Source organism: Canis lupus, chromosome 35 (genome assembly GCF_048164855.1).
Source record: "Canis lupus baileyi chromosome 35, mCanLup2.hap1, whole genome shotgun sequence".
NCBI classification, from domain to species: domain Eukaryota; kingdom Metazoa; phylum Chordata; class Mammalia; order Carnivora; family Canidae; genus Canis; species Canis lupus.
Genome location: NC_132872.1, coordinates 30,742,022 through 30,751,605, shown reverse-complemented (window position 1 = coordinate 30,751,605; position 9,584 = coordinate 30,742,022). Strand labels below are relative to the sequence as shown.

At 35.5% G+C, this 9,584-nt stretch overlaps 1 long non-coding RNA gene across 1 annotated transcript; it reads left to right on the top strand.

Annotated features, from left to right (window-relative positions):
• The first annotated feature begins 714 nt into the window (after positions 1 to 714).
• Positions 715 to 2,615, top strand: LOC140624906 (uncharacterized). Its single transcript, XR_012024344.1, has 3 exons — positions 715 to 971; positions 1,365 to 1,467; positions 1,623 to 2,615. It is a non-coding gene; the product is annotated as an uncharacterized lncRNA (long non-coding RNA).
• The last annotated feature ends 6,969 nt before the right edge of the window (positions 2,616 to 9,584 follow it).

Sequence of the window (9,584 nt, the reverse complement as noted above, 5' to 3'; positions counted from 1 at the left end):
GATCCTTTCTTTTATGAGTGCGGTGTATCATGTTGATTGATTTGAGAATATCGAACCACCCCTGCGGCCCAGGAATAAATACCACTTGATCGTGGTGAATAATTCTTTTAATGTACTGTTGGATTTATTTTGCTGGAATTTTATTGAGAATTTTTTCATCCATGTTCATCAGGGATATTGGTCTGTAATTCTTTCTAGTAGAGTCTTTGGTTTTGGAATCAAGGCAATGGTGGCTTCATAGAATGAGTTTGGAAATTTTCCTTCCACTTCTGTTTTTTGGAACAGCTTAAGAATAGTTTTTAACTCTTCTTTAAATGTCTGGTAGCATTCCCCTGGAAATCCATCTGGAGGTGTATATTTTAAATGGGGGAAATATACGATATCTAAACTATGTCTTGGTATAGCTGTTAAAAAAAAAACTCCAAGCAGATCATGTTTATCCATTAGTAAAACCCTTATATGATGTTATGTCTACCCAGAATAAACTACAAACCTGTATCGTAAGCCTATAGCCTCAAGCATAAATCCTTGTGAGGTCACAATCTTGTCTACCACCCTGATCTTACCTCTTGCAACCCTCCCATGGGTCCAGTTTGTTTCAGCCACGTTGGCTCTGGCCAGCTTGTCATAGTCTGAGTTTGTTCTCTTCCTATGATATTTGCAGCATACCTATACCTACACCTGGGAGACTCTTCCCCCAGGTCTCCAGGTATTTGCATCCTCCTAGCCCTTTAGGTCTTAGGTTATTTTTAACTTCCTAAGGCAGATTCACCCAATCAAACAGTCCATGAGCCACTCGCTTTCACAATACCACCTTGTCTTCATGGCACTTCTAATGCTGTAGGACAATACTGAGTTGGTTGTATTTATTTCTTTGCGATGTCTTTTTCTCCCACTAGAATTTGAGTTCTAGAAGAGTTGAAATCTAATCTCTTGATCATCATTTTGCAGCACCTGGAAGAGTGCACAGGGTAAACGCTTCTAAATATTTGTTCATTGAGGAATTCTTTACACTTAATTATCTTCCTATATTTATCACCATGAAGCAAATAACAGCTTTTCAAAACAGCAATATGTCCCATTGTTTGTAACCTTCACCCTCACCTCTCTCTGCTCACTGCTGAGGAAATCTTAAGATGCTCTGGGGCTAGACCAGTGCCATCCAGAGAGGACGTTTCTCTTGTTCTCAGCTGCCTATATCACAGATCTTTCCACTGCTACAGTAACAATGGAAATACTTTATAAACTATTTTTACAAGTATTTCGAGTTTATATTTTGTTACTTATGATATATATTGGTGAAGAATGGACACAGAGCAAGAAATCAGGAAATTTAACTTTTTGCTTACATTCTGTCTCCAAAGGAGTGAAGCCTCATCTGAGTCTGTAAAATACTGAGCTTCTGAAATTCCTTCTTGTTCCAACAACAACAATAAAATATTACAGGAGCATTGCAGAAACAGCAGAGTAAGTGGCACATAGTAGATACTTAAAAGAGGTATAATAAATAGCTGCATTATTTTTTATAAGCTTAGTTATTCTGTATTAACCAAAAAGACCAATATCTCAGTTGCTTAAAATAAAAAGTTTATTTCCTGCTCATGATATAATGTTCATTATAGAAGCCAGGTGGATGAAGGATCTACAAACTGGAATGTGACAGGTCACCAAGGAGGACAAAGAGAAGCTAAGGAATTATGGACCAGCTTTTAAGTTACTTCCTGGAAGTACATCTCTGTATTTACATATATGAGTTAAAGTACATCACATCACATAGCTTTGACTATCATCAAGAGGTTGGGTAAATTTCAATCCTGCCATGTGCTTGGAAGATAAAAATTGGTAGGATTCTTTAATAAATAAAATAATCTTGAGGCACAGAAAATGCACTGATAAATTCTAACTGAAAAACTGAGAAAAAAAGGTCTACACAAATGAAGCCCAAGTAAATTATAACAGATGACTACCATGCGTTAGAAAAAGGTGGAGGAAATGGGGAATGCATACTCACTCCAGTAAGGGGATGTGAAGAACAAAGAGCAGTGTGAAAGTGCCTCATGACCATAGTTTATCCCATGTCAGACGGTGGAGCTGGACCGTGTTGAGAACTATGGATACCATGCTAAGGAAGCCTGGTTTTATTCATTGGGGAAATGTGGAACTAACTGAATTTATATCAGGGATGTGGATGATCACGTTTATATTTTAAAGAGATGGATGTATGAATGTGATTTTTTTTCTTTCTTCTTGAGGGAAACAAGAAGTTTCTGGATGCAGGAATACAGACATGAATTTTCTCCAAAAGGATAAGAAGACACATTAGAAATGGAAAGGATAAATATTTTTAAAAAATTAAAAAGTCAGTATAGCTATAGAACTCATAGGAATGTGAGCAGTAGAGTGTAATTATTGAGAAGAAGGAAACCAGTTGGATATGGCAGCAGCAGTCTTAGTAGAGAAGAAGAGGTAACTGGTGGTACCAATAATTGAGGTCACTTGAAAGTCGGAATGAAGTTGTAAGGAAGTTGTAATGAAGAAGTGGAATTGCCTTGCAAAATATGAATTAGAAGTACTTGTGGGAATTGCACATGGAGTTGTTTGGAAATTATCTAGCAGTCCTAGCATAAAGAGACCACCAAAAAAAAAAAAAAAAAAAAAAACAGGAATGAAGAAAAAAATTAAAAAAAAAAAACAAAAGGCAAGCCAAGAGAGATTGTATATGTTAACAAAATGGATGAAAATTAGGTCAAAAGCTGCAGTCATGTCACGTACAAGCTAAGTTTATGAAGAGGCATTTAGAAAATTATTGGCCATTTCTTAGTGTGGGCTTAGGTGAATAGTGAGAGCAGAAGCCACTTGCAATGAAAACACGAGATGACTAAATTGGGGATGATGACGAAAGCAGATTATAAATCAAAGACGTTTGGCAGAAAGAGACATTAACACATTTCTCCATTGCTCTAAGCCCTCCAGGTATTTCCATCTAACTCCCAATGTAATAAGAAGTTCTTATGATAGCCTGTGTGCCTCTGCCTCAGTCAGCCTTCTGCTAATTTTTTGAACTCATCTTCTCCACTCTTCCCATGATCTTTCACATAAACGTCACCTTCACAAGTAGACTTTCCATGGCCACCTGATTTCAAAGAGCCTACTCTTTCTCCCGTGACTTGCTATCCCAGCCTGCTCTTTCTTTTGAGTACTTACTACAACCTGACATATTAAAAATGTATTTTTTATCCTCCTTCCCCCCAAATATGAGCTATAGTACAGCAGGAATTTCCTCCGTTTTGTTCAATGCTGTATTCTTATATGGAGAATAGTGCCTGCGGATACTAGATGTTCAATGAATGTTGGTGAAGTGCATGTGTGGGCCTCTACGTAGAAAGAGGAATTGGGGTAAATAAAGGTGATCTTGACAGTATTTGTGTGGAGGACTATTTGTGTCAATATGGAGGAATAAACTAATGATACCTTGGAAGGAGATAGTGTAAATGGGCCCTGGGGCAATATACCGTAAGGGGGGATGCAGAAGGGGATTATAGCAAGGCAACAGGTCAGGCATAAACCCCAGAAAGGAAAATGAGGATTCCTCCATCTGAAACTTAAGAGAATGGAAAGCATAGATAGTAATGAAAATAAAATTTGAAAAAGACAATTGGAATCATTGGTTCTTCAATGGTGAAGAAGAATTCAAGAATTCTTAGGCTAGAGGGAAGGGAGAGGCTTGACAAGAGCTGGAAGAAAGGCACATTGGCCGTGCTGCTTGGAGTGAAAAATAGAAGACGTGTAGATTTTCTGGAGGTCAGTCCAGGGCACAATTCTTTTCTCTTCATCATACTTGCCTTGCAAATTGTTTTCAGTGTGATTGATCATCCTTCCAGAACAAGCCATTTGCATTGTTTAAGATAAAATTTTACTCCACTAAGTTCTTCAAATATAGTCTATTATTTTTTAAGATAGGCTAATATGTGATGTCAGTATATTTTACTCACCAAAATAAATGTATGCATGTGATATATATATATATATATACCCTGATATATATACATACATATATCCTGTATGTGTATATGTATGTATGTGCATATATGTAACTATATATGTATATATTTTGGATATGTACACATATGACTATGTGCATATATGTAAATATATGCATGTATATATGTAAATGTGTGTGTGTCTTCAGTATACAAGATCAAATTAACTGGCCTTTGGTTTTCTTAGAATTATCTAGTCAACTTGCAAGAATTTAGTATCTTTCTATCTTGAAACTGAATTTTCCAGTTGATTCCTGGCAGAAACCATCATCATCTGTTAAGAATGAAAGCTGTTGTTTAAGTGTTAACAGAAGAGACCACGGAATATTTATCCCCCTCTGATGATCAGCTGCTTTACTAGATATTGTCGTTCTTCTTTTTTTTTTTTTTTAACAATTCTGACATTAGAAAGCAAGTGACAACAATTTTTTTTTCTTTCTCTGTCTACAAAGCAGTACATGCACATTAAAGAAAAGGGAGAACATATTACAAAGGACATAAAAATTCTCCCTGATTTTACTGCCCAGTGTTATTGCTGGACAATTTTTTATTGGTGTTTTATTTTTAAACTACTGCTCTGTTTATATGTCCAGTTTTTCAAAGTTCCATCTAATTATGTATGCAGTTCCACTGCCTGATTATTTTGTCATACTTTCTATCATTAGCATTTTGTCAGATAATTAAACACTCTTGGAAAGAGTAGTTTTTTACAGCTGCGTAATATTCTAGCACATGGCATTTATTCAACCATTGTCCTACTTGGAATTTCTTTGTTTTCTTTCTTTTTGTTATAATATTATTACAGAATGCTTTCTACATAAATTGCTTATTTAAGAGCATGAGTTTTAAAATTTTAAACGCATTATCATTGTTTCAGTGAACAATTATCATCATAACTGCTATTAGAGTTTGTTTTTAAACCAGTATATCAAGGAGAACATGGGACACTAATACATAATTTCATATTCGTATATTAATGCTGATAGTGCCAAAGAAGCTGCATTTGGGGTTATTATGTTATGTTAACCAAGTATTCATAGTTGTAAATTGTCATGAATTTGTATCCTGTTTTGTATCATGCATGTTAAACTTAGTAAAGCAAAAACAAATAACTGTGGTGCCATATGTGTTCCTGTATACACTGAGTTAGAAATAGTAGTAAATTATGTATTTAGATCAGACTTTTTATAATCGTCCTGGGGAACTATATTATTATAAATTTTGTTACAAATAGTGAATAATATTGTCATCAAGACCAATATTTGGACACTGGGAGTTACTTTGAAAATTCCCCGATAGTATTAAAGCAGACATTATAAGTCTTTCAGAATATACCTTATAAATGAAATACATTTATGTGAAAGATTTCTTTTCCCTGGATAGAAATATCCTGCCCTGTTGCATTTCAATAGCCATTTCTTTTTGTTGTTCTTGTTCCAGGAACATAAGTGCTCCTGAGTGAATGGATAATGTTGGTTGAGAAAAAAGCATAAAGGAGGATAAATCTCAAGTAGAATCCCAAATGTTTCTATTTGGAATTCATCAATGGTATCTGCTGATGTTCAAGGCAGACAAAGTTGCTTAAAATGCAGACTTTTTGCCGTGCCCACCACAATCGATATCACACATCTTTCATACTTAAAAGGCTGACTTTACTGTAAATCTTCTAACATTCCTGAGGTGATAAATGGCAGGCTTTTAGGGACAGACCATTTCAACTAACATGGCAACTGTATTTCTATGATGAAGATCTATTTAAAATAAAATGGACTTTGTTTCAGATATGAGTAAGAAAGGACAGGAAGACTGAGCAGCTGTTCTTATCACTTCTGTCGCCAAATCACAGCACAGTGCTAGCATACAGGTAGAATTTAGTTTCATTTGTTTGTGTTTCTTACTGAAACTTAAAAAGCTCTTCTTAGAGCATCGTAGGGAGAAGGCAAAACAAAAACAAAAACAAAAACAAAAACAAAAAAAATTTAAGAAATCTGATCCTTTCATGTGGATCACTTACCTTCTAGCTAAAGACACATGTAGTTTACAAAGGTTTCTAAATCCTGTAATTTTCTTCTAGGGAAACTATCTCTCCATCCATCCCATAGGCACAAAATATTTCAGTCATTTAATAAGGAACAAGTTGGTGACTCCAGAATACGGATGCATCCACTGCTGTCATCTCAGAGCTGAGCAACCTGATTTCTGCAGAAATCTCAGGCATAGCAAGGGTGAGGGGAAGTAGAAAGTAGCTTGAGTAGTGTTTCAAGAAGAATGCAATCTAAAGTGAGAAATCACAGTGTACAGCTTAAAAGTAAATTAAGATTGCAAATCTGCTGACCATTTTCAGCTTTGTAAAAAACTTGGGTTGGACTTACAGCCTCTTTACTTGTTTGTTTACCTTCGAAGGAAATCATTTTTATTTACAGAAATAGTTAAAGATGGCAGATGCTGTTTCTTTTACAACCTTAAAGGCCTGCTTTTCTGTAAGAGAATAAGTTATTTTTGGCTTTGAGCTAAGGGAAAGAAAGGTAATAGAGGGGATGTCATGGTAGCCAACCCCTGGACCGGTATCAAATGATTTTTAAAAAGAAGAATCAAGATGATACTAAAAAGAGTGTAAGGCAATACATTGGGGACAATACATTTCAGTCAAAAGACTGAAAGCAGTCTTTTCAACAAATGATGTTAGGACAACTGAATGTCCAGATGCAAAAAAAAAAAAAAAAAAAATGAAGTTAGATCTTTTTCTTACCCCAAACACACACACAAATAATTAGAAATAATCACAGATCTAAATGCAAGAGTTAAAAACCATAGGATTACAATAAAACACAAAGGATTACATTAAAACACAAGTGTAAACTTTATGTCCTTGAATTAGGCAATAATTTCTAGGACTTCTTAGACATATGATGTAATGTCAAACACATATGTAACACCATTTTTATAACATTAAATAAAAATCTTACAGATTAGAAGAAAATATTAATATATTTGATAAGGGGGATCCCTGGGTGGCACAGCGGTTTGGTGCCTGCCTTTGGCCCAGGGCACGATCCTGGAGACCTGGGATCGAATCCCATGTCAGGCTCCCTGCATGGAGCCTGCTTCTCCCTCTGCCTGTGTCTCTGCCTCTCTCTCTCAGTCTGTGACTATGATGAATAAATAAATAAAAATTAAAATATATATATATATATATTTGATAAGGGACTGGTATTCTAAATATGTAAAGAAAAGTTACAATTTAACCATAAAAAGGAAAATAATTCAAAATATTGTCAAGAGATTTGAGTAGATGTTTCTTCAAAGATATACAAAAAGCTAATGAGCACATAAAATGATGTTCAACATCATAAACCATTAGGTAAATGCAAATTAAAACTACAGTGAGATACCACTTCACACCCACTGGGATGGCTATAATTAAAAAGACAGATAATAACAAGTCCTAAGGAGGACGTGGAAAAACTGGACTTCTTAATTGCGGAGGAAGATGTAAAAAGCTGTAGCCTTTTTTGGAAAACAGTTTTCAGTTCCTCAAAAAGTTAAGCGCAGAGTTGCTATATGACTCAGCAATTTCACTTCTAGGAATGTGTCCAAGCAAAACAAGAACAAAGGTCCACCAAAAACTTTTGCATGTTTCTAGCAGCATTGTTCAAAATAGCTAAAAAGTGGAAATAACCTCAATGTTTATCAACAGAAGAATGGATAAATAAAATGTGATATATCCTTACAATGGAATATCATTTATGAATAAAAAGGAAAAAATATAATTTATGAATTAAGTATTAACGCATGCTACAATATAGATGGAAATTATCACGCTAAGTCAAAGAAACCACTCATCAAAGACCATCTTTGTATAATTTTATTTTAGACAATCTCCAGAATAGGCTCATCTATTGAGGCAGGAGTACCTAAGTGGTTGTCTAGAGTTGAGAGCGGGGAGGTGGGGGTAGGGGAGGGAGAAGTAGAATTAATTAAGTATTGATTGCTAATAGGTATGAGGTTTTCTTTTGTGGTGATCAAAATGTGCCAAATTTAGATGTGGTAAGGGTTGCACAATTTTATGGGTATACTAAAATTGAATTACACACTTTAAATTGGTGAATTTTATAATATGGGAATTATGTGTCTCAATAAAGTATTTTAAAAAATGAGTGTCAGAATCTCAAATTAGGGTTTTTTTAATATTTCATTTATTTATTCATGAGAGACAGAGAGAGAGAGAGAGAGAGAGAGAGAGAGGCAGAGACACAGGCAGAGGGAGAAGCAAGCTCCATGCAGGGAGACTGATGTGGGACTTGATCCCGGGACTACAGGATCACACCCTGGGCTGAAGGCAGATGCTAAACCACTGAGCCACCCAGGGATCCCCAAAATTAGGGTTTTTAAAAAGATGTTATTTATTTATTTGAGAGGGGAGAGCGAGAGAGAGTGTGAGAGCTCACAAGCCAGGGGAGGGGCAGGGGGAGAGGGAGAAGCAGACTCCTCACTGAGCAGAGAGCCCATTGTAGGGCTCGATCCCAGAACCCTAGGATTGTGACCTAGCCGAAGGCAGATGTTCAACTGACTGAGCCACCAGGCGCCCCTCAAAATAAGATTTTTAAGAGAAAATTCATATAAAATTCTTGATTAAAAGACAGGGCAGAAACTGATGCAATCCTTTTAAGAGATTTCTAGATTCAAGATGCAAAAAGATTTACTTTGGACCCCAGGGGTTAAGTCACAGATGGGGTTAAGTTCACACTTTCTTCACTTTGTTCACAAACACACTGATGGATTGCAAATAAAAAGCCCTCTCCTGTTATATAGTAAGATCAGATTCTTTGAGGTTGTTAGGAGACATCACTCTTACTGTAGATACTTTTCTTGGGACAGTGGAACAATCCTTAGGGATCTCAGGGCCTCACCTGTACAATCACTTTTTTGAAGAGTGGGACACAACCATTGGTGATTTCACATCTGTTTTCTGGTTTGAACAAGGAGAATGAAAATTAAAGTATCTCTAACTGGGAACTTGCTTTATATGTTTAAATTTATCATCATAGCTTCAGTCTATATGTTTCTGCAAATGGCAGGGTATTCACCTGCAGACTGAAAGCAGTCTTTTCAACAAATGATGTTAGGACAACTGAATTTATTTGGCAGAGTTTAGTTTTAGGGGGATATTTGTGAAAACTTTACTTGAAATCTTTACTACATATACATGTATGTCTTTGAACGTACACCCATAGGTGTATATGGGTAATATTCTCTCAAAAATTTGAATTTATTTGGCAGAGTTTAGTTTTAGGGGGATATTTGTGAAAACTTTACTTGAAATCTTTACTACATATACATGTATGTCTTTGAACATACACCCATAGGTGTATATGGGTAATATTCTCTCAAAAATGTTTGCTATTATCCTTTTAGAAATTAATATTTGAGAAACAAATATGTTTTATTTGGACAAATTTGAAACAAAATGCTTAAACTCCTTTCAACCTCAACATAGTGAATCAATGACAGTCTAAAAATAATTATAGTTACTGTCATTCATGT